This window comes from Crinia signifera, chromosome 6, assembly GCF_055691185.1.
Source record: "Crinia signifera chromosome 6, ASM5569118v1, whole genome shotgun sequence".
NCBI classification, from domain to species: domain Eukaryota; kingdom Metazoa; phylum Chordata; class Amphibia; order Anura; family Myobatrachidae; genus Crinia; species Crinia signifera.
Window position 1 is genome coordinate 90,980,377 of NC_139222.1, and position 27,765 is coordinate 91,008,141.

Genomic DNA, 27,765 nt, shown 5'->3' on the forward strand with positions numbered 1-27,765 from the left:
CTTTAATTCTAACAGTAAAGCATGGGTTCGATTCCAACCATGGCTCTAACTGTGCAGAATGTCTGTGTGTGCGTGTTCATGTGGTAGGGAATATAGATTGTAAGCTCCACTGGGGCAGGGACTGATGCGAATGTTCAAATATTCTCTGTAAAATGCTGCGAAATATGTATGCGCTATATAAGAAACTGATAATAAATAATAAATAAATATAGTTTGCAGGGTGGTGCCAAAAACCCTACTACTGGCCTGGGCTCTGCCTCATGGGGGAGGAAAGAGGGGGGGCGAATTAGGTGGCAGAGAGAAATGAGTTCCACCACCTCACCAGTAACTCTTTAAGCCCTGGTTCTGATAATGTTCTTGAACGGAGAAATTTCTGAAAGTTACCCGTGAACTGGGTAAGAAAGAGTGTGCAACATGGTGGGATGAGAAAATATACAAGAAAAAAAAACCCCACCACAGTTATGATTTGTTCAACAATGAAATGATCACAGGAGGCAAGCGCTGTAAGACTTGATTATAGAAAAAATATGTTAACATTTTCCAGTAAGAGAGACCATCGTGGTAGCTATTTCTGCAGAGAACATTAGTACTGTGTGCAGCCAAAAAGATTAATAGGCTCCATGTGTCAGAAATGTATGTGAAGTCTACAGAGATCACTGCTGGTAGGGGCAACGCTGGTTAGTGGCTGCGTGGTGCACATAAATTCCCAACTATTTTGCTCTGGCTTGATTTTATACAATTTTGTTTGGGGCTGTACAATGTCAGAAGATATTACAATATCCCCTTGTGTCTACAACCATCATATGTTCTAACATGCTCAATGTGCATAGGTAAAGCATACTTTTCACCTTTCATAAACTGGACATGACTGGAAAAGGGGAACCAGTTTTGCCCCACTTTGGACATTGTCACATTCTGTTGTCACAAAAAAGCGCTCCCCTAATATTTAAAAGCTATTCCACTTCCACCTGTTCCTAGCAGTTTGTAGCACACACATACCAGCATTAGGGACATGTAGTCCTTGCACTGGGGAATGTGGGACAGTACTTTAGAGTCAGCATTGTACCAACTCATTTGAGACAGATGGGAGCTCTCCCTCGTAATCGAGGTCTTTAATTCCAATATCTAGTAATAAAGTACTGAGGCTTATACCAACATATTTCACATTGACATATGTTTAACATTTATAGGAAGGTGAGAGGTAGAGACAGGACATTTTGAGGTAAATTTACTAAAGCTTCTAACAATGAAAAGAGGGGATGTTGCTCATATCAACCAATCACAGTTTGTCTAACATTTTATAGGTTGCAATAGAGACATGATAAATATAATCTGATTGGTTGGTAGAGATAACATCACCTTTTCATTTTAAGACACTTTAATAAGTTTGCCCCTCTGTATCCTAATATATTGATTATGTCGTACTCTAAATCATTTAAAATAGAATGGGTAACTCAAAGAGAACAAACTATTCATCTACTCTCTTTAGTTATATAATAATAAAAGAAAGCAGCAAACATTAAACATTACATAGTAAATTAATGGAAAATACTATCTGTACCAAAACGGTTTATCAAGTAAAGTTGTCCAGGATCTGGACTCCTGGCCGCAGGGTGAGCGCATTTTATATGGGAGACACTGGCTCCATAAACAATATTTTTGGCACCTGTTTGACCAGTTAAAATGTGAATTTGTACAATGGGGGCCAATGTGCACAAACGTCCGGATATTCACTGGCACAGTGGAGGGGATGGATACAATAAAGTGCATTTACTCGTAATTAGCATTAGGTAAATATTTATTACACCACTATGAAGCAATAATCTGTTGCCAGGAGGCGACCAAGTCATTTCCTGAGGGCTTAAAATTTAAACGAAAACATAATTGAAAGCACTTAGGTTAATTATTTCTACATTTAACAAATATTCCACTTATTCTACATCCTACGTGCAAATATAAGTGGACATACCTGTGAGAAAAAACTGACTTTTAAAAAAACAGAAATGCCCTGCCCTGCACATTTTCCATAGGTGTAAAGCGGTAAAGACGGATAGAAGCCTTTAACTGCTATATGGCATGTTTCCGGCAACTCACCAGGGACATGACAGCTGACTCATTTCCACAGAGACCTGCACACTAGGACTCTGGCACAGTACTAGGGTCTCTCTAGTCTGGGCACAGTCTACATCCTAGACAGAGGCTGCACATGGACCCTCTACCTTAAACTGCCTCTGAGGCAGTATCCCAGGCTACAACACTTTAAATGTGCATATAGTGGGAGCTGTTAGTGGGGAGGACGCTCATCTGATATGGGACAGACCATCACCCATTACTAAATGGATAATCTATGGATATCATTGTCTTCCTAACCATTGTCAGATTTTACTTGGTAAAAGCTGGAACTTTCAAGTTATATAAGAAATACAGTGTAAAACAAATATTACATATATTGACCCGATGACCTAATGTCCTAATTATCTGTTTTCTTCTTTAACACAATGACCCCCCCCCCCTTCCAGAATGACACTGATTGGTAGATTCTGCTTTCTGTACAAAAGTGTTTGTAACTTGACATGTTTCGTTCACAGTCACCATGCATATCAGTGATTAGTTGTTCTAATTTTCTCTTCAAAATAAGGAAAATAGGGAAATTATTATTATTTTTTTAAACAAAGGCCGATATTCAATTATCTGCAGTCATTTACTGTAGTCAGTGGTTTCAGCCGGGACTTTCAGGGACCTGAAGCATAATCCGCAATAGGCAGCAGCCATAGGCCTGGGGTTTTTTTGCGCTAATGCATGGGTCCGGAAACTTATCCTGAGTCCCATATGTTATTGCCAGAAAACAAATATTTCGCTGCACGATAAAAACAGCTTCTAATTGGATAGCCCCATACTGCAAAATTACGCCGGCAGGTGGATACCCGCCAAAGAGCTACAACAGTCATTTTGCTGTGATATAGCGACTCATTGTTTAAGTATGGCCTATACTAATTATGTTATTAATAATGCTAATTCTCTGTAGTAACCAGGTGCTTTACTGATAATGCCACACTGCTTTGTCCCCGGAGTAATTTACAGGCAGCTTTTATACACAGTCCATAAAGTTCCACAACCCTGTAAGTACACAATCCTCAGCTACACACCACAGCCCCCTGTTACTATAGAAAGACTACAGTGTTCGAGGGTTGTACTGAATCCCATTGTAACAAACATTTTCTTTTTCTGATTCAATACTGAAAGTCCATTCGCCATTTTCCCATTTCGGCGCCAGTTGCTCTTATGCTGCTGAGATAGACGACTCCGATAAATCCCTATCTCAGAATATTTCAGCTGCTACTGAAAGGAACATGGACTTAATGAGCTTTAACTCTTCCACCGCCGGTAATATCCCGTAACACAGCATAACACAAGGTCACAAGAGCTCCCATAACGAGGATGCAGTTAAACTTCCACACACAGAAACAAATGGGGGAGTCTGTCTCTGATATCGCATTTCATTTTCTAGCAAATGATGTGAAACCCACTAGGGACAAGACGACTGTTCCTGGTTCCTGCCCATTAACTATTTACTGGGCCCGGCTCGCTGCTCTAGTGTATGCTGAACCGCCAGGCAAGTTCAGGCTCAGTTTGAGTTTAGCGGGAATGGATTCGCATTATGTCACGTGTAACAATTGTGACATAAAACTGTAATAAATTACAGTCACCCAGTTTTATATAATTAACAAATAATGCAAGAATTAAAGTGTTCTACGCTCAACATATTTCCTCAGGAAATGCCTGTAGTGTTAACAAAACAAACTATCAAGTCCCTCTATAGCCAGTGGTGGTGGTTTCATTTTACACAACAGAAATATGGGACATCCCTGTGTTAAGTTCATTCTTCAGTTATAAGTCCAGTCAACAATTAGTGTACAAGCTCAAATGAAATATCAAAGTTTAAAAACTATCTAAGCAAGCCGCATGATTCTCGGCCAAACAATAACCGATGTTTTCGTAAAATAAATAAGCCAAGGTGACAAGTTACCCGGGCAAAATGTGTTACGGCTTTGACAAGACCAGCACTTATGGACACCTCAGTCTCTTGAAAGTTAGCTGCTGGGAGTCTTAAATAAGCTTTCACCAGATTATATGAATGTAGCTGATCAACCAAAAATGTAAAATAAAAATCTCATGCCATATACTGATACTGAACTTCTCCTTTAAATGTAACATTTAATTACAGATTGAACCTGGCTACAGATAAAAAAAAAAAAACATAAACAAAACTATAGAACACATCATACAATACACTACACTAAAATAAAAACATTTTATAGAATAACGTCTAAAGCATTTACATTTTATATATGTGCACCAACTAAACAATTCCAAGATGCCAGATTCTGGATTCCGATTTTTGTAAGTACATCAATTATTGAAAATATATACATATAACAGGGTTAGGAGCTTGGAGAGACTGTGCATCTGTACAATGATTGTGCGTGGAGTTTGTTTTCAAATGTACTGACCTTTCTATAGAAATAATAATAGTGCTGACTTCCTATTGGCTATATACTGCTCAGAGTCAGAACACGGTGAAATGAGATAGCACGTCACATGTTCCACACAAAATCCAACCGTCTAAAATACCATAGAGGATTAGGGTGTTTGTGAGAGTTTACAGGGCTACAAATTGTTGTGCTATGGTTGTTATGCTACAACAACCCTCTCTCAGCTCTGACAAGTGTGCTCGGCAGAAATTATGTGGCCCGGCTAGTGTCTTCACCATTAACAGCTGAATTTTTACAGTTTGAAAGGGTTTCAGTGGTATACCTGCCTAGATTTTAGACATTTTAAGCTGTGGTTTCAATGGAAGTCGAAACAAAATATAAAATGAACTGTGGAATTACAAAACAGATAATCTGCTCCAATCATGGCAGAGATAAATCCTTCCTCTCACTGAAATCTGTATATGGCAATAAAAAAAGAATTAACCCAAGCTGGAAAATACTGTATGTCGTAGAAGAAGATGAACTGTGATATTTGTTTCTTTGCCTGAATGTCAAAATAGCTGTGCACAACAATCATTCCAAAGTTGTTCACTGAATACTGCCATAATTTTAAGAAAGGCTATCCAAAATCCACATCACTCAAGTGGAAAATAAAGGGACTACTCTGACAGGAATGATTTCTGTTTTGTCTGTCTTATCTGTTATTAAGTAAACAGACCTTTAGAAAAACTGATCTTTTTAATTTCCCTCATAATATATGGCATAATAACTACCAAGAGAAAGGTCATCTTGTCCTCTCAGTAGAAGCAGAGATTGTAGAATTTATGCCAACTGTGATACAACAAACATTCATTTTGCTTGGAGATTTAGGATACAAGTTTGATATTATTGGCCTGATGCCTGATGGTGCCCATAAACGGGGGCGATATTGCATACAATCCTTCCATTTTGACCGCATTGGTGCGATAAATCACATAGATGTATGCATATCGAATGTGTCCCCTGATGCAAGGTGTGGGCATGCTGGTTGAATCTCGCATCACAAGATATTATGTGCTGCACCTAATATTTATCGCATGTGCGATCGCATGCGATTTATCGCAATGCGATGTGCTGTATGTCAGTTTATGTACCCCCAGATAGCCCAGCCCTCATTGCATCACCCGATTTAGGTCGCAAGGGGCATGCGATAAATCGTATGATTGCATGCACACAAAAAAAAAAAAAAACACTTTCAATGTGATTTCTTGCACGGGGAGCTTCAAGGGAAATTGCAGTGCGATATCGCATCGCAATCAATCGCACAAGTGTACCATTACTGTAAACTCTTGGATATTACTAGAATTCAGCTCAAACCAATTGTTTGTATTAATCACATCTTGTAATAGACATAAAGAGAACTATTGTCAATGTTTTCACTCTTGCATTTCTTACTTGTAGTACTGTTACCATTGTGTGTAGTGTTGGGAGTTTTCATAGGACTTATATAATGTGTTCCTGAGAACCTAATAGTAATCTAAGCACGGCTGCAGCCAGTGTGCCACTAGCATTCCGGACTCATTACAAGGGATTGTAATTCTGAAAATGTGACATGTCTATTCCTTTGCCAAAACAACAATAATGTGAAAGTTTTCTGGGTGTTCAGTATTAACTGTCATCCAGATATTTACTAACAACCACACTACAATAATGTGGTAAAGTTTATGTAAGGTTTCTTAACATTAAAGTGGTGTGTTTGAAAAGTGACAACATATTAACATCTTCTAACAAGAACTCAGGGGAATCATGTAAATAAATGATATACCATCTATATCAGCGGTGGGGAACCTCCGGCCCGCGGGCCGTATACGGCCCCTGGAGCTGGTCTTTGTGGCCCGCCCGACGGCTGTACATCGAGTCAAGTACAGGCGAAATCTCGCGAGAACTACCGACCTCTCGCAAGATTTCCCCTGTATGAGACTCCCTGCACAGCCGCCGGACCACACAGACCGGCGACTCGTAACCTGCGGCAGCCACCGGAGCATAGGACAGCTGCCGCTGGATGATTTGTAAGTTGTTGTTTTTTTAAATGGCCCCCGAGGCATTATGCCTCAATGCAAATGGCCCTTGGACCTCAAAAGGTTCCCCACCCCTGATCTATATGCTGGATATGTCTAGTGTCCGCAAATCTCCGAAACACTGCCATCTGCTGGCAAGGAGTGAAACTACATCTCTTTCTCACACATGCACAAACACAGAAGGTCGCACACTAGTTTCGAAGCTTCTGCTTCGAGCAGGCTTAAAGACAGATGGTACAAAGTTCCTACAAGCGAAGAGATCCTCCAGATTTTGTTCTCATTTATAATGAATATATTTTCACTAGAAGCCTAACATTGTATTTTGACCACAGATAAATGTGGAAGTGTGGTTCACAGCTCGGTGACATGCAGACACACCTCAAAAGAAAGAAGGGCATAGTCATGGAGGACTATAGGAAAAGCAGGGTAGCATAAGGAAGTCCAATTGAGGAGCATGAATGTTCTCATGTTTGCATGACTTCCATCCCACAATAATAATAAATCATCAATAATAATAATAACCACCACACAATCGCTGGTAGAAAGGCGCTGCATCAGACGGGGAGGCGCAATCGTTTCACAAGCACACGTGTCCCATTTACTCAGCGGTGGATGGTGGAATTAGGGGGGGATGCGGGCAGTGGAGCGGAGGTGAGGCGGCAGAGTGCTCCGCCAGAACAGGGTGTGCGAGCGTCTTGTGCTCGCTCGTTCTGGCAGCTGGCGAATGGTGGCAGATGGCGATAGAATCTGTAGGTCTCTGGGTCAACAATGTCTAGGGCGACAGTCACTGGGTCAACCATTAATAGTCAACAGTGACTAGGTCGACAAGCGGAAATGGTCGACATACCATAGGTTGGCATTGACAGAAGTTCGACGCAAGCTTAAGGTCAACATGGTCGACACTCAAAGGGTCGACACACGGTTTTCACTTTTTTGGTCAACCTTGTGACTGCGGACCTAGACATTGTCGACCCACTATACCGTAACCAATCAGATTTAGAGATGCTGAACAGAAAATGTTTGATGGGGAGAAAATATAAAAAAATCCTATGTCTTCAATCACCAAGCAAGTAAAGGTCATTCTAACATGCAAAAATGCATATGCGTAATTTGCTGACACAATAACTCTCCAAGATGACAACACTCTGTATATAGCGATTGAAAACACAGTTCTCAGGCAGAAGAAAAGTCTAATGTCAGACAGCATTTCTGTTGAGTATATAAACAAGTTTAATAAGTAAGATAAAAAGTCTGCTGTATTGTACAATGATGCATACAGAGCAGATTATTATTTGTCCCCAGTCAGTAATTTGAGATGTGAGACAAACTTTCACAGAAATATGGCACCGAGCAACATCCTGAAAAAAGTTCAGCGTAAAGAAAATACATGACATACAATGTTACCCCCTTCTTCATCATACAAATGCTTAAGTTCTTTTTCTTCTGGCATATTCCATATTGGTGCAAACATGTATAACTGCAATAAACAACATCAACCAATCAGCTTTAATCTTTTTCTGCAAGATAGTAAAAGCTAATCACTAATTGGTCACTACACTATAGTTACTGCAAGATAATGAAAGCCAAATGCTGATTTGTCACTTTAAGTTACTGATAGGTAATGAAAGCAAACAACTGGCTAGTTGAGATGGAGTGCGGCAAGGTAATCACACAAGGGTCGCTATGGATTATTGTAAACTAATCCCAATAATCACTGACTGGTCACTATGGGTTACTAAGCACAGCTAATCACTGATTGTTCAATATGATTTACTGTTAGCCACTGATTGGTCACCAAGGGTACCTAGAACTTTAGATCTTAGTGAATTAACTCCATAACTTCACCATGATCCCAAGATAGCATCTTCATACACCAACAGCAGCTACTGTACTACTAACAACCTCGATCATGAAGAACTGGCTGTGGGTAGGAGTTCATATGGTGGAGAGAAAGAGTACTTATACCCCTTTTACACCGCCGCAAAAACCTGGGTCAGTGGCAGGTCAGACCTGGGTCAGCGGCGGTGTAAATGGGTCAACCCGTGTTCATTTAAACTGGACATCTACCCAGGCTCTGACCTGGGTAGAACATGGGCAGGACCTGGGTAGAGGGCAGTGTAAACGAGTACTCCGGGTCATCTGACCCAGCTCCCGTTTACATTAATGGGGAAAGCCCAACCTCTGGACCGCAGTGTCTGCAGATTAGGTGGGGGTGGGGGTGTGGGGGGCACACACAGCCTCCGCAGCTGTCTGATGTACTCTGCAGACAGCAGGGGAGGCAGGGAGGAGGTGAACGGATGCTTGTGTGCAGCATCCATTAACCTCTCGGACGCGTGCTGGGGGAGTGCACGGGGGCAGGGGGCACTCCAGCAGCTTACCTTGGTGCTGGGCTTGCTCCCAGGTCGGTTGTCCAGGGCCTGGTGCGGCGATCCCGGAGCCTGGAGATGATGTCATCTCCAAGCGCCAGCTCCGTAACCACACTACGGTGTAAAAGGTAACAAACGCCAGGTCGCACCCAGGTTGAAGCTGGGTCCGAAAACGTGGGTGCTACCCTACGTTTTGTTGTAAAATGGGTATTACTAATACATTCCAACAAAACATTTAAAATGTGACAAAAGACAAAAAGGCTATCGGTATGCAGGGGATACATAATTATTATTCATACTATCAATTCTATACCACTAGAATAAATATGTAATGGTTACTGACATTGGGCAGGATGCAGTAACATCTGCAGCCCCTCCCCACATAGGTAATAATCATATATGCACTAAAATATGTGATTATTATCGTAAAGGATAGCTCATGCGCCAAGAGCTGCCCTTTGCGATGCACCCAGCGATGTGTGAGTGGGTCCCAGGCTGCTCTCACCTCCTTCTGCCCGGCAGCCCCCTGCTCAGATGTCTTCGGGACTGCCGGGTTCTGCCACCACCTCCTTGCACCTATAACAGATGCATGGAGGAGGAGGAGGTCACTGGTCCAGGTAGCACAGTAGGAGGCTGCCCCGACAGAGGGCGAGGGGGGCAACGCGGATCGGTGCGGGGGTGGGAGACGCGAAAGGAAGACCACAGGCTTCTATGGGGTTGCTAGAGCTGGCATAACCTCCCCATAGCAAAGTCCCTGCGGTGGGGCTTTAGTGCATACGGAAATGCAGTGAAAACCCGAAAACGGGGGTTTTACTGCATTTCTTGTTTAGTGCATCCCACCCATTGTCTACTACTACATAAGTTATCTCAGCACAGCTACTCCACACACCAGTAGTTATCAATTTGTAAAGGTAACTCACATAACAACATAATGATTACTTATGATTGAATACTCCTGAATTTTTGGGTATTACCTGAGATCCACGGAAGAGTGTGGCTCTCAGGCCCCCTCGCTCACTTTTGAATGAAATGGGCAGAAGGATAGGGAGACAATACCAGTATCTGCCAGTCCATATTTTTTTAGCCCCACCTCTTCCCTACAGGCCGACAATGCACGGCATTTCCAATAGGCCCACAATTTGTGGCATTCTACCGCGTTGGGGGTGGGGCCTAATGCTATGAGGTGCCTGTCCTTGAAATGATGAGCTATATCTCCTCTCAAGGCATTTCCCTGAGACGAGCACCATAAAGTTGGGAAGTATAAAATAATGTACACAGAAACTGCTTACACAAATGTTGCATCCACATTATTTCCCGACCTTGCCAAGGTCACTGGCAGCAGATAATGGTGCTGACACTAAATGCACTGGCGTGCACTGCGTTAAACAGCCATTGCAGATGTTTTGAGTAGATGGGAGTTCAATTCCCCTGATGAAAACAAAAACCAAATGATTTTAAAATCTGCATAGGTCCATTAAGGAGGTAATATCACAACATGCGCTACGAGAACCTTCTGCTACAGTGAGCTGTGTAACATGCATTGCCCAGAATAATACTGCACTCAGTGTTAACCCAATAGTTTATAGATAGAAATGTTACACTTGCCAGTGCAATTGATTATGTAGGGAAGAAATGTGCCGGCCAGCTGTTCTAACAGTAAGAAAACACTTCATATGATGATAGAATGAATGCTATATAAACTCTTCACTGCATGTTATATAAACAACAGGTGGGCTTATTGGAGTAAATGGACCAGCCTCTAATGAAGTCCAGAATTGTACTCGCCTCTATAATAAGTTTTACAGACTGCAAATCTCTAGAAGCCAGAAAAGTTAGCGATGATTCTCATCAGCACTTAGATAATGTAAAGCCCCCAGAGTTAACCCTTGTTGAGGTCTAAGGTCATAATGCCATTTTTTAAAAAAATTTTTGCATGTATAAAGACAAAGGTTCTTAGCATCTGAAGAAGGAACATTAAAAAATCAGTATAGAAGAGCAGTCACTTTCAAGAAGTCTGTTTTTCCCTTCTGAGAGATTATTATAATTATTTTAAGGTGTTAGGATTCTGTATTCTATCAACCTCTATTATACTTCAGCTGGATGTGTACTTTCCTTTCTGTTACTGCGCCATGGACCCGGCATGAAATATCCTTACAGCTGAAACGGCACAATTTCTCAACAGCATATATATATATATATATATATATATATATATAACGCAAAGTTTTACAGAGAATTACTACGTACCTATCATTTTCACCTGGAAGCCAATAAACCTTAAAAGGGTGTGTGTGCTGGAGGACACTGGAGCACCCTTGTCGAAATCAAACACATGACCCAAGTGCATTTTATTCACACGATGAACTATATTATTTTTTATTGTTTATCTGGAGCATATGACATTGAATATATGTTTGGAGATTGTAGGGTTCAATTAGTGAGATGGGTCATGTTAAAGAATATTAGAACAATAATAGAATTTAACGTCTTGGTACATAAGTCAAAGACAACATCATATTCAGTTTTTTTTTACATATAATATATAAATGAAAATTTTCATTATAGAGAAATATTTTGCCCATTTTTAGAGGAAGATTTTTTTCCCTGAATGTTCTCTAAAGCAAGGTGTTATAATGTAGAGCATTAACAGAACAGTAATACAGAAGCGGCCCTGGAAGCTGTCTGTGCAGCAGAAACGTCATAGGAGACTTAATGCAGCAAAAAAGGCCTGGTGCTGCTGTGCAATTTTTTATTGAAACTCAATCATAAAAATAATAAGCAGAGCTGTCAATCTACCATTGTACCCATTAAATGTGCTCAGTGATTGCCTGGAAGTCAGGACAGTGATGCCCAAAGTGAGATCATTTCATTTTTCACTGGTTAGTATGGCATTCTGATCAAAACACACAAACACATATATTAAAATGAACATATACAATACACCCCATGACAGATGTTCACCTTGATTACCCCAGTTGGTCGCTTTCTACTTCAGACCCAAGTTCTCGAGATAAGCAATAGAAAACTTATAAATTTAATAATAATTTTGCAGCAATTTTTTTATGTTTAATTTAAGGGGTAAATAAACTTTATCCTCTTAGAATGTTATGATTTTCCTTTGCAATAATTTACTTCGCAGCTATAGAATTCACTGGTTTATCTTTAAGTTATTGGCGGCAGTGCTAGTCTACATTTTGTAAATGCACCATTGGCCTACATGCTTAAGTTGCTTGGGAATACTGCTATAGAGTGACTATACTACAGTAGGTAGTTGCAGGCTAAAATACCTTCAAACATTCCCCCCCCCCCCTCCCCAAATAAAAAACATTTATGTAAAATTCCTAATTAATTACAACAATGCTTGTAACACTTCTCCCTTGACTGCTCAAGAGAAATAGAAATAACTTATGTTCCCCTAAAGCCAATTACACAACACAGATATGATTTGTTGAAAGATTTTAAATATTTTGGAACCCTATATGGAACCATTCATATTTCAATTAGAAGGTTTTTTTTTGTCATATAAAAAAACATGCTAACTAGATAAAATCTGTGTTTGGATTCCTGTGATGAAAGACTTGTTCACATTAATGCATTTGCAGAACTGTTTACTCACTCCAGACACCTCATGAAGACCGTATTATATTTGTATCATATTTGTGTGCCTTATTGTAAATGAGCAAACTTCAGTTTTCATTTCACAACTACATTGCAATAAAACACTATTTAGAACCTTTTTTTTTTAGTTTTTGTGTTTGGGTTTTTATTTTACAGTATAGGTAGTGAAGGGAACAAAATATGTTAATGGGGGGTATATATCAAAGATACAATTTTTCAAACACAGCCTGTAAAATTTAAGGCAGAAGTTGATTGGCCCTGTATTTTATCTCTCATAATTTAATCTATCTTTGAGCTATATGTATTTATGTATGTATGTATGTATGTATGTATGTATGTATGTATGTGTGTATGTATATATATATACACACACACACACACATACATACATACATACATACATACATACATGTATGTGTGTGTGTGTGTGTGTGTATATATATATATATATATATATATACACATACACACATACATACATGTATGTATGTATGTATATAGATATATATATATATATATATATATAAAACATTTATTTTCAAACTAATTCCCATATTCGAAAGAATTTAGATTGAAAGACACTGAATTGAAAGCTACCCTTATCTGATCGGGTTTTCGAGAAGTAATCTCTAAAGGCATGGATGCTTTTTGGAGTGTCATCACCTTTAGGATCCCGTGTAAGGGGACTGTCACCACTGCGTCACTGTGGTTATTTTTCAGCTAATTGGATGGCTTATCGGCACCTGATTAAATTGGGGGTGTTGGTTAAACACCATTAGACCAGTTAAGATCTATAAATAAAGCAAACAACGTATTGTTTCAGTGAATTTCATGACTTCTGATTGTCTTCTTTTTGCATCTAAATGTAGCGAGTAAACTTTGGAAGAGCTGTGTTTGTTATAAGGATTCCTCTCTGTCAACAGCACACTATTTGCTAAATCCACAGGACTTCTCTGCATTGGTTCAAGCATCAAGCCGTTTGTTTTAATAATTCCAGCATTTTGCCTTTCTAACAAAGAAGTAATTCTAGCAACACCTAGGACTTAAATATTATGATAACCAAATACACACAACGATAACACGAAGAGTATTTAGCCCTATTTTCTGCTTATCGCCTGCAAGTTCTGTATCTAAACAAGTTTACCACTTTTTTTCCCTTGATAATCTAAGAGGCTGTTTCTTGAAGGTTACGAGAGATTTTTCTGCACGTCTACAGCTCTTTACAACCAGATTGATCGTTTTCAAAGCTAAATATTATGTGGCTAACAATGATTGAATTTAGAATTAAATATTCATACAATATTTATTATTTAATGCACCTGAAAATGTTTGCTTCAAATGAATTATTGGTCTACAGAAACATAAAGATTATATATTTAGCTACAGAGCGAATAAGATCAGTATGAATGGTAATGGTCTAGGGATTCCATAATATATCCCATTCTTATGTAATTCTGATACAGTATACATGAGAACTAGAATATTCACTACTACTGTATATCAATGTTCATTAACATATATTAGCCATGCAGCAGGTTTTAATATGTTAAAATACAATTAATATAATATTTTCAATCACAAAACGATGAATGAAATGTTGAAGTAAAATACAACTAATTTGAATACATACGTCTTTATCTAAATATATGTTACATATAAAGAAATTAAAAAATATTGACTGCAGTAAATTTGTTTTATAATTATAATAAAGATTCAAATTAAAATAATAGTATTTATAATGTTAGTAGTCAAGTGAACTTTGGATCTAAAAAAGGTGATGTACTGTTAGAAAATATTTACGATTTTTTTGCATTAATTAATCCAGCCTGGATATTTAATCACAAGTATTACTATACAAAATACAAGGATATATGATTTAACAGTATTTCCATGGTTAAGCTAATTAAAAAGTATGTAAATCTAGCCCTAATTACAAACTGTTATAGAATATGTCAGGCATTTTGTATGTCTAATAAATATTAACCATTTTTTACTGTAAATAATAAAAGACACAAAAAACCCAGACCTTACTATATTAAGTGCAGTAGTTTCTAAATAGTTACAAGAGGTCACATGATAATGTCTTTTTTTTTTTTTTTGTAATGTACAAGAATCATTTCTCATACAGGTTCTCCCCGTAATACCTCAGTGCAGTGTATGCATTTTAACAACCAAATTTAGTCTGAGAGGATATTGTAAAATTAATGGAATTAGTAAACCATATTGAAAGTGGAATACTAATAACTTCCTTATAATATTCTGCCGATGAGTTAAAACCTCCTGTACAATTCAAATGTCTATTGAGGACTAGTAAATCATTTTACGAACAGTCCTCAGTGAGCAGCTGGCAACCCATTTTTCATTTTATTGCCTTCATTGACTTAAACTTAACTTAAAAATGATTAAAAAGCTCTGTTACAGATTAAAATGTAACTAGCAGCTTCATCCAATACTGCCTGACATGCATAAACGATTATTGAATTGTATATATTAATTGGCCTTTAATGGAATGATTACTACACTTATTGGAAAGTGGATCTGTATATTTTGCTTTGGGTTATTTTTCGGTGGAAGAATATTATATGTCAAAATATTACATAGAATAAGGTCATAGTTTTGACTAATTTCACAATACATGCTGAAAATACAAGACATTTAATCAAGCTGATACAGTATTTACAAGGTAGTACAGGAGTTAAACTTTTTTTTTTGTTGTTTCATTTAAATCATTACTAATTTTTTATACTTACATTTAAACTATTTAATGGGAAAAAACTATAGACCACTCGTGTGTAGACTTTATATACTGCAACATTATTTATTCATTCATCATTTGTTTTTATTAAATAGAATAACCAAAAATGTATTTTTAACCATTATGGCCACAATACTGTCAAATTCTGTATGCCAGCAGATTTTAAGTTTTTTTATATCATGTGAAATTTTAAGTTTTTTTATATCGTGAAATTTCTTTCTTAATTCACTTAATGTAGTCAAAGTATTGAAACGATACTGTCAAAAAAGCTAAGATATTCACTAAATGACAATCAATTTTTCAAAAATACAAACCTAATGGACCTGACTGATGCAATGATAACAGGACCAATTTGTAATACTGTATACATATTGTTCTATTTTTCTATCTATCTATCTATCTATCTATCTATCTATCTATCTATCTATCTATAAGTGTATGTGTGTAGATAAACACTTATATGAATGTGTGTGCATATATATAAACCGTAACTAGAACCAAAACCAGGGGTGAATATATCTATCTATCTATCTATCTATCTATCTATCTATCTATCTATCTATATATATATTCATGCACGCACACACACAAATGTATGTATGTATATATATATATATATATATATATGTATATATATTCATGCATGCGCACACACATGTGCACACACACGTGTGTGTAAACAACATAGGAGTTTGTGTACAGTATGTGTATGTGTGTATATAGTATATATATATATGTATAATTATATATATATATATATATATATATATATATATATATATATCCACTGTTCAAAAAAAGTTTTGTAGTCTGCAGTTGGAACCCAAAGCAGTCAGGATACACAGAGGTTCAGTGAGCAGAATAGAGAGATGACCACGGACTTACCACTGTCTAGAAGAAGACTCTCAGTTTCTCCAGCCAAAGTACTGTGTGCTTGGTGTGCAGTGGGTCAAGAGAGTGAAGAAGTCAGTGTAAAAAAAAATAGAAGGCTCAGAATTCAGGCTCAGGCTGTGTAGTCTCCCTGGATCCACACAACTAAGCAGGGAAGGAGAGCAGCTTTGGTCATTTAGCTCTCCCCAGTGTGGGTCCAAGGCAAGCACTTATTTCTGAAGTTTATTGGATGTCATCAGTGGGGCGCTGCACATACAAAACACAAGTGAGAACTTCGGCTGATCCTCCTGTCCAGGTGCTTTTGTGCTGACTGCCCTCAGCAACTTCAGGAGGAGGGAGGGTATGGACAGACTGCTTTGGAGAGAGGGGAGGGTGTGTGTGGGAGAGGAGAGAGACATAAGGAGGGGGTGGCTTGAGTAAGCTTTCAATCCAAAACAGACAGGTCTCCAAATGCTTTGTAGGACAGTACTGATGCTGCAGTAGCATAGCGTCCTAGCAATGCATTATCATGTTCTAGCTGCTTTTTCCAACAATCCCAATTTAACCATTTCATCAACAAAGACACAGAGCCAATAAGAGTGCGGGAATTACATTTCACTCTGACATTTCATGTCTAAAGTGTCCCAAAACTTCATAGTAGCATGGAGAATTTCCCAGCTGTGCCCCAGGGGCATTTTATATGTTTTTGCATTAAGACATACTCATGCAGGACTTGCCTGTAGTAAATAAGATCGAAAATGATTACTCTGTTTTTTTCTTTTTTTTCTTTTTGTGTCTTTTGAATTTAGTCAAAGTTTTATAGAGAAACAAATGTGTTAGTCGAACACCCCGAATTTGACAAAAACACAACATAATGTGTAACACATCATATGGCCTATGGATATTATTATTCAGCGTGTATCAAAAATAATAGAATGAGACCATTTTGGACAATATAACTAACGTAATCATTCTGTAACTCTCAGTGTTGGCTCTACTACACTATGTGGGGTAATATCTTTGTGGCAGAATGCAGCTGTGCCGCATGGGGCGCTGAATGATGTCACCTGTGCTCACAGGTAAGTTTGCCACCTTCTATTGCTTGAAGCCTATCCTTGTGCTATAATGCCAACTTGCATTTACTATTAGATGGTAAATTCTTGCAGATGATATCTGAGCACCTAAAAAATAAAAGAGGCCACTGCGGACATTTTCCTGTGATTTTTGTGCTGCGCAACTAGCACTGGACCAAAGGAAAGGTGAGTTTTGTTAAATGGGTTCAGGGTGTGCAGTGCCCACAGGGCCCATGTGCACCACACTTTGCACTAATTATAGATCCGCCAGTGAATGGGTGTAATTAGGAAGTGTGTTTTTGTGTGAATGTGATCAAGTATTTTATACAAAGCAGATACATGGCTTGTTTTGGCCTAATTTTGTCTGGGTAAATGTTAGGAGGGATTTTCCCTCCAAATCTAGACAACCTCTGTGATAAAGTACTGCCTGCCCTCATAATTATACACTGACCACCTGCACATATATCGCTCCAGTACAAGTTAGACATGTGACGTAAGAGATGCAGGTAATAATCACAAGGACAACTGAAGTGCCTTTTAAAATTGGTCAACTGTTAATAAATAATAAACCAGAATTGATTTAAATCTTTAAACTAAATCTGGTGGCAATAAGAAAGAACGGCCAGACCCACAATGACATTACGACTTAACGCCGACACTCATGTCAACGACATGGTATTCTTTAATTTATTGGCAACACCAACAAATGCCGGGTCTCCGACTCCTTCCCCAATACACCATAATAGAGCCGGCCAGACAGGCAAACCCCAATGACGCCTGGTAGGAAAGCCACTGTATACAATGTATTGGGCAAAGAGCGCACCCTAAAAACAGCAGCGCAATAGCCACTGTTACTGCCGTTCTTTCCCGCCACAAATATAGGTTGACAAACCCCAACCGGCAAAGAAAAAGGAAAAACGGGTGGGAACAAAAATGTGACTTGGGGAGAGAGGGTGGGAAAAAATTAGAGAGAAAGAGATGGAATATTCTAGTGCATCATACAAAATGTCCAATTAACCCCTCCCTGACACTCCCCTTATTTAAATTACCTACAGGTCTAGCCTGTTAACTGTTTCCCTACCTAACAGAACTATGCAAAGCTCACACAACCCCTCAACCTAGAAGGTTATAATCACATGAAGCCAATTAAGCAGCAAGGTGGATAGATTTCCAGAACAGTCCTTTCAGCAGTAAATTGCAGTGATGGTAGGCTGTGCAGGTAATCCACTAGGTATCCATATGCAGCAGGTATTGTGGTTCTAATGGAGCATGAACACAGTCCAATCATTGTCAAATCAGAACTCAGTCATTTTTAGGAATCCAGTCCAGTGAATGGTCCAGTGAATGGGTGGCATAAATTCGGAAAGACTCTGAGGCCAACCGTAAGATTTTGCCTGCAGTGTAGTGCTGTGTAATTAAAGAGGGAACGAGCTGTCCCTCCATCCTTCATTATATCTGGAATATATGTACGGGCAATTAGGCATGGTCTTTGCCTAAAAATATTTAGCCCAACCATCGGCTCAATTGCCTCTATACCCACCCTTAAATTTGGCACAGAGCTCTATAAATCTGGGCATAATTAAGAAATTATATGGGCATAATTAAGACATTTTTATGTGCAATTTTTTAGCATTATTTTAGAGTTTTTTTCTTGGAACTTATATGCAAATGCAGCATCAGCCCCACTGTCACTCCCCGCCGTGGCTGCAGAGCATTGTGCCGCATCTCTTATTAACCAAGACGGGCGCTGACATCATTGCTCTCCCGCCGGGTCTCCCTGCAGGTCCCCGCTGTCCCCTCTGACTCCAGGGCTGGTGGCTATCCCCCCAGAGGACCGGCGATCCCCGTGGCTGGCTCCCGGGAAGGGCACCGCCATCTTGGATGTGGCATTTCAGCCTGAAGAGGCAGGGCTTGATATAACCTCTGTTGGAGGTTGGGCCTGTGACATCACGACCTCAGTGCTGATGCTTCTGCTGACTTAGGTCAGTTTTCAACTGACACTCAGCTGCACAGAATTCCTCTGTTGGACTCTGTTTGCCAGCAAAGCCTGATTTCTCAAATACTTGTACATTGCCGAGTGTGCCTCCTGAGTTCCATTATATTGCCGAGTGTGCCTCCTGAGTTCCGTTATATTGCCAAGTGTGCCTCCTGAGTTCCGTTATATTGCCAAATGTGCCTCCTGAGTTACGCTATATCACCAAGAGTGTTTCCTGAGTTCCATTATATTTGAGTTCCTTTATATTTGAGTCCCGCCAAGCTACCGTCTGAAGCTTCGCCGCGGCAGCGGGTTCCCATTGTGTGGTTCCCGCACCCACCATACAGTATCTCCAAGGTATCAATACCATCCGGTTCCAGCCAGTACTCCAGCTCCCCTGGGAGGCTTCCGTTAGATTGCCGCGACCTGCTGGGTTGACGCAGCAGTGTCCAAATTCCCTTGCGGGGATCCCTGGTGAAGACCGCCACCCAGTTGCACCTCTGATTGGGAGTTTTCCAAACTCCTAGGGGACTTCTCGTAAGCAAAGGCAGTATATCAGACTGGCAATCCTTTCCCTACCTCTCCCATCCGTATCAGTGGATCCACAACAACCCGTTGTGACACCCACAAAGTGCACAATGGACTGTAGCATGTATCACATGATTGTACAAAGAATAACAATTAAACATGTGTACGTTCCCCACTGGTCCCAGTATGCACGTGAAAGAATTGTGTTGCCGTTAATGTTTCCTTTGAGTGGTTTTTATACATTAATTTTATTGGGGGTATTTTTTTTTTTTAAATCTACACATTGCTTTTATTATTATTTAATCTCCAGTTGAACCCAAATCCACAGTATAAGGATATAACTGTTTAACTTTTTAATATTTATTAATGTTTTCTACTGAAAACCATATATAAAAACAAGTATATATTCCTTGCACCCAGGAAGGAAGTAAATACAAATGTGAATAACAGCTATACATGACTCACTTCTTCTACAGTGTGAAAGATCTAATTTCTATCTGTAAGATAGCAGAAAACAAAATATCACTGTAAGGACAGGACCGCTGCAAGGTTTTTCGACACCCTAGGCAAAACTTCAGCTGACTGCTCCCACCACCACCCACTCAACAATACTGACTTTGCAGTATCCCACGTGAAAGTGTGGAGGTGGCATCATAGAATTTCAACAGTTACTGTTTGCATTAAATTCAACAAGGATACCTCTCATCTTTAATTTTGTGATAGACTCAGGGGTACTCGGGGTACCCCTCCACCCTTTTCATGTTATTTTAGTTTCACTGAAATGTATTAAAGGGATTTTTGGAGCAGTTTCCCTGAAAATGTACTCCAAACCCTTCAATCCACTTTTTATTTTTGGTACTTGTGGAGTATCACGGCTCCCATGACCTTGATCGTATGCTGATCGTATGCTAAAAAATCGCATCGCATCGCATACGATCAAATCCACGTCCCCTCGCGGGGCTCGCTGCGCTCGCCACACTTCGGGCTCGGTGGCTCGCTGCGCTCGCCACACTTTCTATTCTAAACTCCACGCCGACGTGGATAGTGGGGGTATGAAAAGGTCGTAGGAGGCGTACCGCCGCCCCTCGCGGGCTCGCTGCGCTCGCCACGCTTCGGGTTGACGTTGATAGTGGGGGTGGTACACTATTAAAAATGGCATTTGGGGGCATTTCCCAAGTTTACTACACATTTCAATGCATTTTGATGCATTTCGGTGCAAAATCGGGTGCGATCGCATCGCATCGCATCGGATGCCATCGTATGGCATCCGATGCGATCGCATACGATTTTTGACCAGAAATGATCAAAAATCTGTAAAAATCGCATCGCATCGTATACCATCGTATGCCATCGTATGCCACTACATATGGCATACGATGCCATACGATGGGAGCCGTGATACTCCACAAGTACCTTATTTTTTTTATTTTTTAGTAATTAGATTGTATTTTTGATACTTGTTTTGGGAAATGCGATCTGGACTAGTTTACTTAAAAAAGGATGAAGAAAAACAAAAACAAAGAACACTGCAGTGAGCCCTGTGATATGTCGCTATCTTCAGATAGCATAAGTGCAGGGCTCACTGCGGTTTCCCAGAGAAAGCACAACTTTCCCTGCCCTTCGCTATTAACCCTTTGCTAAATAGCAAGGTTACGTTAAAATGCGGAAACGCTGCTTTCTACATTTCTCTCATAAAAATAATCATCATGAATAGTGCCCGAAGTGTCTACAGTAACGGCAATATTTGCCTCAAACTGGGTGTGCTGGGACTTGTAGTCCAAGCAGATGCCTAACCCTGCCTTAAACATTGAACATTACGAGAATGTGTGCATTTCTAATAATATAGTCGCATCCAGCTTTATATCTATACAGTATATATGTAATTGACTTACAGTGCCTGATTCACCTATAGGCTGGTTAGGCTGTATCCCAGGGTGCCCAGACTTGCAGGTGACAGCTGAGGAATAAAAAGAAGGCCTAATTTATTCCATGCTTGTTAGCTATCACCCGATCCAATGTACTGTGTGGGCCGGATGGCTGTGCCAATGTAACTTACTGATGGAACCATTACTTTATGTACATTGTGCTACAGCGCCAGCTGGGTAGCCTAAAGCCAAAGCCTCCTTACCATGTCACAAGCATTAGATCATGCATGCCAGTTTAATTGTACGTTTCTTTAAATGAACATGGGTAGTATGAATGTGTGCTTAACTGCATTACAAGGGGAGCTACAAGTGTATTAGCCTAGGGCACCTGGCTCTATCAATCAGGCCCTGTTAATTTACATTTGGATTTGGAACATTTATTATCTTCTTTTGAGACCTATTTTACCATCTCCCCACACAGGCAGGTCACACAGGCAGTGAGCAGCTATACTCTAAATCCTGCAGTATAATCTCCAATCTGCAGCTGAGGCAGCTGAGCGGGTCTTATCCACCATATTGGAACACCCCTCCAATATATACATATGACCAGAAGGTGAGGGAGGAGAAATGTTTACAGGCCATGTATTGCATGTTGTATGTTTTCTATCAGAAATAGGGGATAATTAGTGTGGTTACCTATCAGTAAACTATGCAAACAATGTGCATACCTCCCAACTGTCCCACTTCCTGCAGGAACATCCTGAGTTTCCGTGTCCGGTCTGGTAGTGTCCCACGGTGGGGGGGCAGTTGGGAGTCCACCCTGTAACCCGCTGAGCAGAGGTGATGTGCACGGCGTCTATTCCCGCTTTTCTTTGGCGCGCGCAGACATCCCACCAAAGGAGTTGTTCAAGTTGGGAGGTACAGTATGAATGTGTATTGTTCCTTAAAAGTGGCACATAAAGCAAAAATGTCAGATACATAATACGTATTGCTTGCTTTTAGCAATGCTGCCAGGTGCCATTATGAAATGAATACACGTTATATAGGTGATTTTATTCTCAAGTGTATGGAGTATAGGCTAATTGTATAATTAGCAATTAGCACTGTACACGTAATTACAGGCTGGTAATATTGGAACCAGGAATGATTCTGTGGTGATGATGGTGGTGTATGGCAGCTTCTACCCCCCTTTCCCCTCAGTTGAATATCATTGGGTGAATTGAATGATATCATATAAAACACTTCCATGCTTGCCCAGATAAGTGTAGTGTGAGGGTCTTCTTACTTTACAGTTCAGCCGAAATATAGAGTAATCTAGCAGCTCTGAAAATCATCAATTTACTTTTTTCTTAAATCTCCGTCACATAAAATAGGGAATTAAAAGCAAGTAGTTGCTATAGTAAATGAAGGGGGAGATCAAAACCAGAGCAATTGGTACCCTGAGGAAGAGATTGTGATGGCGGTAAATGTAATTATTATATACAGCGTGACACGTAGCTCCATATACTGTACCTGTGACACGTAGCACCAGAAATATGCTGTGTAGATGAAAATGGAATTTGATGCGCTATCTAAGAAAGTGTAAATAAATAAATGAATAACAGCAACTAATCATCTATAGCAGTGCATTGAAATTGCTCTAAGTAAGTAGATGTTGATTGTGTAATTGGCTAAGTCTACTGTGTTGTATCCTTTGTTTTGGTCCTGGCACCTTTAGTGGCAATTGTTGTTTAATATTTTCCTTTTATACATGGACTACACGTGTGTGCATTAGCCATACACTGTGAGTATTTTGGAACATGTGTCTAAATGAAAAGAGATTGGGGCGGCCAAGTGATGCTGGGTAATAAAGGGGAGAGAGTTGCACAGGAGTCAGGAGATTAGTGGGTACTTATATGTTAATTGGGCACCCACTAAGCTATTTGCTTAGTTTTACACGTCCGCTCACCACGCTTCGGGCTCGGTGGCTCACTGTGCTCGCCACACTATATAAAATCAACTCCACGCAGACATGGATAGTGGAAGTATGAGCATACTAACTATAGTGGGCGCCCAACTAACATATAAGTACCGATTAGTGATGTTGCCTATCATTGATGGCTCCAGCTATAGTGATGTACTAATCCGCTCTTTTTTTTACGGTTCCGTCTACAGTTGACTTGGTGACACCCACATGCTCGGTGGCTCACTGTGCTCGCCACACTATATAAAATCAACTCCACGCAGACATGGATAGTGGAAGTATGAGCATACTTACTATAGTGGGCGCCCAACTAACATATACTGTAAGTACCGATTAGTGATGTTGCCTATCATTGATGGCTCCAGCTATAGTGATGTACTTATCCGCTCTTTTTTTTACGGTTCCATCTACAGTTGACTTGGTGAAACCCACATGAGGCCACTTATACCACTTTCCCACAGTGCGGGCCAAATAACCTGGCAATTACCCAGCATTTGAAGCGCCGGGTTATTTGGCCACGTGCTATCAGACCCCCTTCACATAGGAGAGCAGATCTCCAGGTCTAAAATTAGTTTCCGTCTGTGTGAAAGGGTCAACCCAGATCTTAAACTCCGGGTATCAAACCTTGGTTATTTCCAGGGTCGGAGACCCGGAGTTTAAGATCTGGATCAACCCTTTCACACAGAAAAAGGACCCCTTTATTTCACGAAATTCCCGGGTGGAACTGCTTTACCTGGGAATTTCATTGTCTGTGTGAAAGGGGTATTACAGAGATTTTTCCAGGCCCACTTTTAGTTCCCAATCCACCCCGGCTGTATATGTGACAGACTCAGCTTTTTACATTTTATTGCAGGGAATGCATCCAGAGTGTCACACTCAGCCGCGGCGGTGCGCGGCGGGCATATTACTCACCCGTCCGCGCCCGCCGTCGGCTAGCGTGTAGTGGTCTCCGGGTCAGCGGCAGCGGGCAGCGGCAGTCTGGTGGGCAGCAGGCAGCGTGGGACGTCGACAGGTGTAGCAGTGTGTGCTGTAATGGTGCCGGGAGGCCGGCGCCGCCATCTTGGTTAAGGGCAAAATAGCAGATTGGCCCAGGTCTGAGGTTTCCTCCCATACTGACCTGACAGCCAATGGCAGCCGCCCTCTTGGGATATAGGGGATCTGCCTAGGGCTGTTCAGTGTCAGTGCAAAGAGTCTCCAGAGGCGTTCACAGCTCCCAGCTGACTCCGGCTCTCTGACTCACCTCTCCTGACCTTGGTGCCTTGCTCGTGCTCTGTGTTGGTCTAGGTTGCTGCTTAACCCCATCGCTGCCAGTTCTCTCCACAGTCTGGTCTCTGCCTGTATCCCTGAGCTTCCTGGCCTAGCCCTTCAAGTCTCCTGCTTCCAAGCAATTCTTCAATCTTCATTCATCTTCTTCCAGTCTTCAAGGATCCTTCATTTACCATCAAGTACATTCTCTTTCCGGATCCTCTTATTCTTCAAGACCCCAGCCTGCCGTCCTATGCTATTTGAACTGTCATTATTCAAATGAACTTTCTTCTTCTAAAGTGCCTTACTGGCTCAAGTATTGTTTATCACTAACTGCCACTTTAAGAAAGTATTCAAGTGTGTATTGTTTCCATTTATGAATTCTATTATTAAACCTGCACGATTTAATCCTTCATCCTCTGGTCCGTCTCCAGTCGCTACACACCACACGACTTCATCCAGCCCTTCAGTCGTGACAGTTTGCACTGACCCGATGGAGTCGGGTGAAGTACAGGCTTCCATGGCGGACGTCTTTCAAGGTATCGTGACTCGTCTTGAACAAGTGGAAACTACCCAACGCCAAGTGGCTCAATTTCTTCAGGCCTTGTCCCCGCCCCAGGCGGCTCCCTCAGTGTCGGTTGCTCCAGCACCAGAGATTCCAGTTCCTGTTTCCACACCAGGATCCGTAGTTCCTCATCACATGCAACTCCCTACTCCCAGCAAGTATGATGGTTCGCCAAGGGCATGCCGTGGGTTCCTGAACCAATGTGATGTCCACTTCACCTTGCAGTCATCTCACTTCCCAACCTCCAAGGCAAAGGTGGCCTATATTGTGTCTCTCCTGGCAGGGTCAGCTCTGGACTGGGTGTCCCCTCTCTGGGAACGCTCTGACCCCCTGCTCAATGACTATGAAGCTTTTATTACCTCTTTTCGTCGCATCTTCGATGACCCTGGCAGAGTGTCCTCTGCCGCCACTGAAATCCTGAGGATTCGACAGGGTAGCCGATCGGTGGGACAGTATGTTGTGCAGTTCCAGACCCTGGCCTCAGAATTAAAATGGAACGAAGAGGCTCTCCTCTCCGCCTTCTGGAATGGGCTGGCAGGTCGTATCAAGGATGAATTAGCTACTCGTGACTTCCCGGCTACCTTGATCGAGCTCATCTCTCTGTGCAACAAAGTAGATCTACGGATGCAGGAACGCCAACTAGAGAGAAATCGCTCTGATCGTCTTCGCCCTCGCTTCACCCCAAATGCTGTTCCCGTTCCTAGACCAAGTCCTTCCACAACTACACCACCTGATGAACCTATGCAGATCAATCGTTCTCGGCTCTCACAGGAAGAAAAGTCCCGTAGACGACGGGAGAATCTCTGCATGTACTGCGGGTGTGCTGCCCATTTGCTGTCCTCCTGTCCATTGCGTCCGGGAAACGGCCGCTCCTAACCTCCCCGAGGGAGGCCCGGTTAGGAGTCTTGCTTTCATCTCCCTCCTCAACTGTTTCCACCATTCCAATTACCATTGTGTGCCCTCAAGGGGAAAATAAAGTCCAGGCCCTATTGGATTCCGGAGCGGCAGGAAACTTTCTTTCTTCATCTTTCGTCTTTCAACACTCCCTGGCAGTACAACCCTTGACCCATCCCCTGGTTCTCACTGCAGTGGATGGGAGTCGTATCTGTAGTGGGCAAATCACCCTTCAAACCAATCCAGTGACAGTGCTAGTGGGTGCTCTACATCAAGAGACTCTAGAGTTCTTAGTTCTTCCTCAGTCATCACACCAGGTGGTCCTGGGTCTACCATGGCTCGCTAAACACAATCCTCATATTGATTGGACCAGCATGGAGATCAAGGCCTGGGGTACGAACTGTTTAACCACTTGCATGACTCGTATCATTCCACTCAATCAAATGAATCCTCAAGAAGAGGGAGGTTCCAGTCTTCCGTCTTCACCAGCTTCACCCTTGTCTATACCCACACCATACCATTCTTTTTCTGATGTCTTCAGCAAGGGAGGTGCCGATTCTCTGCCCCCTCATCGTCCTTGGGACTGTCCGATAGAGTTGGTACCCGGGAAATTTCCACAGCGGGGTCGTATCTACCCCTTATCTCTACCCGAGACCAAGGCTATGTCTGACTACATTCGTGAAAACTTGAATAAAGGCTTCATTCGTCCATCCACCTCGCCAGCCGGAGCGGGGTTTTTCTTCGTTAAAAAAAAAGATGGGACTCTCCGGCCATGTATCGACTATAGGGGTCTCAACGATATCACAATCAAGAACCGCTACCCATTACCCCTCATCACCGAACTCTTCGATAAGATCAGAGGGGCGTCTATTTTTACCAAACTGGATCTGAGAGGGGCGTACAACTTGATCCGAATCCGTTCCGGTGACGAGTGGAAGACGGCTTTCAACACCCGGGATGGCCACTACGAATACCTGGTGATGCCATTTGGCCTTTGCAATGCCCCGGCCGTCTTCCAACAGTTTGTAAACGACATATTTCGGGACTTACTGTATCATTCTGTCGTGGTGTATCTCGATGATATCCTCATATTCTCTCCTAACCTTCATCTCCATCGTCAAACTGTATCTGAAGTCCTGCGCCGTCTACGCCAAAATCAATTGTTCTGCAAGCTAGACAAATGCGTCTTCGAGGTCACTTCCATTCCATTTCTTGGCCACATCCTCACCAGCACTGGGATAGAGATGGACCCAGAGAAAGTAAGAGCCATCCAAGACTGGACAGCGCCTACCACGCTCAAAGGTATCCAGAGGTTCCTGGGTTTTTCAAATTATTATCGTCGCTTCATCCGGGACTTCTCCACCCTTGCTGCACCCCTTACAGCTCTAACCCGCAAGGGAGTAGATCCTAGTCAGTGGCCACCCGAAGCCTCGCTAGCTTTCCAACAACTAAAGAATGCATTCGTCTCTGCTCCAATTCTTCTTCAGCCGAACCTCGA

The 27,765-nt window shown here is 41.4% G+C and overlaps 1 protein-coding gene across 1 annotated transcript in view; it reads right to left on the minus strand.

Annotated features, from left to right (window-relative positions):
* EYA2 (EYA transcriptional coactivator and phosphatase 2) overlaps nucleotides 1-16,483 on the minus strand; it is a 137,808-nt gene extending 121,325 nt beyond the window's left edge. The window contains exon 1 of the mRNA XM_083145419.1: nucleotides 16,175-16,483. The gene's annotated coding sequence lies outside the window, so the exon portion shown is untranslated. The remainder of the gene's footprint in view (nucleotides 1-16,174) is intronic.
* Between the last annotated feature and the right edge of the window lie 11,282 nt (nucleotides 16,484-27,765).